The following is a 4,671-nucleotide window of genomic DNA, read 5'->3' as shown; positions in this document are numbered from 1 at the left end:
ACAAGATGAACTTCAAACGTGTGGCTTTCTTTTTACTACTACTTCAGCTGTTTACACTCTGGTCAGGGCAGCTTGTGTTCAGCTACGCAGCCATGTTTACACCAGAGAGCAGGACAAGCTAGCGGCACTAACCCGACATTAGAGGGATTACTCTGCTGTTTCAACGGATGGTTTCCAGATCATATGGGCAGACAGGACAAAGGTAGGAGGAAAGGAGGGGAGGGGAACCCAGGATTTATTAAATTTGTTACAATTAAGCAAAGTATCTGCAAGTATTCTGTTTTTGTTGTCGCTGTTGTTAATATGCCAAGCACTAACCCAACACTAATCAATCGATGTAAAGCATACACGTGTGAAAAATGACAATGCTATCATGGAATTACATTTTCAAGTTTACAATAAAATTCCCCTATAGGCTTCCATACTGTGTTGGCAACTACTTTTAGTGGAAAGAAGCTAAAGCTGCTGGAAAAGCTGGATGATGTAATACACCAATTAGCATATTCTTTCATAAATTTCCAGTCAGACATGGGTCATGTGATACAGTTTTGAGTCTGGTGCACTCATAACTTTCATGTTACTACACTGTTATAAACTTTTGTGTGCAAACCGTTTCCAATTAACTTGAGTTGATTGAACGAATTGGGATAAATGAAAAGACTACAGTCTTTCATTTGCCGTTGCTATGTTTACACAGCTATGCTCATTTCGCTCATGTTTTCACTGTGTTGTCATAGCTTAAGCTGCGGCAATAAGGCAGAAGAAACTTGAAAATGAGAGAAGGAAGGAGGAGGTGAACATGTGAACTTCAGGAGTCATTTGATACGAGTCAGAAGCTGTGATGCGGATCATTTAAATTTACACCTCTGTGTCAGTGCCCAGACACAGAATTAACACTCTACACTGTTAAATGAGACATTTCCTGCAGGCACAGTGACAGCGAATTATATTGCTTCCTATAATGAGCTGATGCCTCAACAGCTGTTGAAACCACTGACGTCTATCAGCAATAATGCTTTCAGACGGCCAGCACAGACAGACCGCTCATCCCTGTCATAATCCCATTCATGTACAATAGGGAGTTATTCGTATATCTAGTTACTGTGAGTAAAATCATATCCAGTCTTCATGCTTTCAAATATAGATCCACTAAATGTGCTGCACTCATCTCCTTGAAGCGTATCTGACATATCCTCACTCAATATCCTTCATATAGCACAACATACCTTTCTGCTTTGAGAAACATATACAGCATGGCCTCTATTGTCTGGACAAAACAAGTTTACTTAGTATATAAAGGAAGGACACTCCTCTTATTGTTTCTTAATAGCTCATCTGATCTCAAAGAAGACCGCAACAGGATCCACACAATGATAAGAGGCTGTACAGCATATCAGTTACATCACTGCACTCACTAACCTGCGAATAGTATGTTTTAGCAACAACTTCAATCATATATTGCTTCCGATTTGAACGCTATTTGTGGTCAGTTACTGAGTCTTGTAGGAAAGCTATCAGGAATTACTGTATATTTATAAAGAAAAACAAAACAGCTTAGTTTCCCACTCATTCATTCATTTCCCACAGTAATGATGGAGCCTCTCACCTCAGGCCTATCCATTTGTAAGCTCCTGTACCTGTACCTGGCTTGTCTCCCCTCCATGTCACACGATTTGAGCAGGTTTGTCACATCTGTTAAAGAACCCCATCTTTGGTATGTTTGAGCAGATCCAGGAGTTCAAAGAGGTTAGAGGATGCTGGGGGGGATGGTGGGGTAAAACAGTGTGTGTGCATGTGTGTGTGTGTGTAGATGCGTGTGTTTACGTATATGCTCATATGTGTCTGACCATCTCTCCATATGGAGCTGGACTGCCTCCTCTGGTAACTTGTGTAACTGTTCATCATATACAATGTGACACTGTATGATGGCAGGTTGCCTTAATGTTGGTCACAATGAGCTCGATGAGATGAAGGAGTGTTCAGGACTTAAAGGTAAGTCAGTAGCAAGACTATACAGATTGTGCAGTTTGCTTTCGAGAAAACACTTTGCTGATTTTCATCATGGTTTCCATTTTTCTTAAATGTAATTTTACTTAATCTATTTTCAGTTCAGCATTTTGATTGTTTATGTGCGCAGCGCAAAAAAGAAAATCACATGTATACAAAAATCTAGATTATATTATCTAATGTCAGAAGTTGTGCTTTTATTATGATTTTTTATTCAAATAATTTAGTTTGGTTTGTGGTATCTTTTTAAGTGAACTTGATCATTTATTCATGCTTAGTTTAATTCAAGGCTTTTAAGATTTAAATTCTAAGTCAAGGTTGCTTTTATTGTCTCCCAAGGCAAACATTTGTCTTGGATTGAAGGAATTGCTGTATAAAAACAGATGTCACAAAAGATACATAGCATTAGCCAAAAAATAAATAAATAAATAAAAACAATAAAAAAAACAAAAACAAAAAAACAGCCAGGAATGACACATAAAGTATCACTGAAAGAGTCAGTGCAGTGTGCTTTATGTCTGCTCACATGAACAGTTCTTACGAGCTGATTTACCCGTGTTTTGTCAGGAACTGACCCCGAGTAGACGATTCTCAACGCCTCTAAGGTGTTTGACCCAGAAGGATCAGGATTCCTCATGAGGGAGGAGTGAGTGTGTGATTCTCCTCGCAGTCTGCACAAACACAGCAGAGACCACTCTGTGGCTTGTGATGCCTCTCACAAGAATTCATCACTCAGATAATGATGAATCAGTGTCATACAGTACAAAAATCTAAATCATTAACAAAGTTCCAGCATGCAGAGAATGCATATCTTGGCCAGTGAAATACAGACCACAGTTAATTTAACGTCAAAGAGATGGAAACAGTAATTCTTCTTTTCTGCTCCTCTCCTGCAGGATGAAATATCACCTCATGTCACAGGCCGACAAGTTTACAGAGGCTGAGGTGAGTTGTTGCTTGGCAACAAGGTGAAATATTGGATGTATCAATATGAGATAGTGATTCAAAGGGCACCAGCCATGGCCATGCTGTTGAACAAGTTGAAGGTGAGTGTTGATGAATACCCAGATTCTGAGGCAATTTAATTTGATTTAAACCCCTTAACTACCAGCTACAGCGTATTACAAAGATCCTTCTCAGCTCCCTTCCAGACCCCCTCTTCAGTAACAGTGCCATTCATAACCTACATGGCCCCTGGCTAGAGACACAGTAATCTCATTTGTGCAGCAACAGATGTTTCTCTTAAAAACATCCGTTGACTGGGGAGTGAAAAGTCTGTCTCTCATTCTCTCAAGGGATCAAAGAGACCAGTCTAATCGCTATGAAATCTGTCACATTTGTACTGGTTTGAAGAGACATATTGACTTACAGTAGGCTTACTATGTTGTGAAATGTAAACATTCTCCTTTCTCTGTCCCTCCCTCAAAGCCTACACATATTTTATGAGGAATCTTTCATGTTGTGTACATCAAAAGGCCACACAGAGGGGGGGGTGGCGGGGAGAAGAAAATGCATATGAAACAACAAAACCCCTAGACAAATAAACAGCACTGTGTTCCCATGGCAGCGCGGTGCAGTAATCTGACGGCTGGTTTCCCATGGCTGTGTCTCACTGCCCCATAGACCTCCACTCTGTCTCACTGATGGCTCCTGTGATTGCAATCATCCATCTTACTGTCAAAGGCAAAAAAGGGCAAGAAAGGGGAAATCAGACACACCATCTCTCTCCCGCTCCCTTGTGTCCAGCAAACAAGCCACCCCACTGTGAGCCGAGCCAACACATGGACCACAGGCCCTCTGCACTGGGTCTGTGTGTCTGTGTCTGTGTCTGTGTGTGTGTGTGTGTGTGTGTGTTTTGAATGTGTGTGCCCATGCTTGTATGATCTACAGAGAGAACATGTGTGGGTGTGCATCTTTGGTTGTCTGTGCCTGTCCATTATACTGCATGATCAGTCACTGGAGTGTACACGGGGGAGCCGTGGACATGTCTGATCTTGCAGCTGATCAAAAGCTCCAGAGACTTGTTCCCTTGTGGCCGTGCAAACGGGCCTCATATCAACATGTCTCTGTTCAGTAGACAGGAAAAACAAGAGGGGAGAGACAGACAGGGGAGGAGGAGAGCGGGTACATGAGGAAAAAGACAGAAACAGGCAGGCATAGCACAGATGAAAGGACGCATAAAGGGGCCAGAGTGGAATATATGACAATGATACATAACTGCATTTATCTCCCTGTTCAGATGAGATAATTGAATGGCAAAAGCCAGCTCTGTTTTCATCTGTAGATGCAGTACTGTGCGTGATCTCTCTCTGCAAGCCTGACAGCTCTCTTTTAAAAGCAGTGGATTTAAAAAAAAAAGAAAAAAAAAAAAAGAAAAGTGCAATAAATCCATTACCTGTTTGCTTACAGGTAAACCAGATGTTTACAAACTTCCCCCCGGATGCCACTGGTAACCTCGTGATCACACAGAGAGGACAAAGAGCAGGAGTGAAAGGAGGATGAGAATAAAAAGAAGGATGAAAAAGAAGAGGAGGACGAGGAGGAGGAGCTGCAGTGGAGCCTCTGCCTGTAAAGAGTCTCACCACGCTGTGAAGTTGTGGTGTACAGGATGTGCGAATGTAATTACGTGCAATTTAGTGGTGACTATGAAATGAATCCCTTTGT

Source organism: Seriola dumerili, unplaced genomic scaffold (assembly GCF_002260705.1).
Source record: "Seriola dumerili isolate Sdu_G_001 unplaced genomic scaffold, Sdu_1.0 BDQW01001195.1, whole genome shotgun sequence".
NCBI classification, from domain to species: Eukaryota; Metazoa; Chordata; class Actinopteri; order Carangiformes; family Carangidae; genus Seriola; species Seriola dumerili.
Note: the sequence above shows the minus strand (reverse complement) of the source record.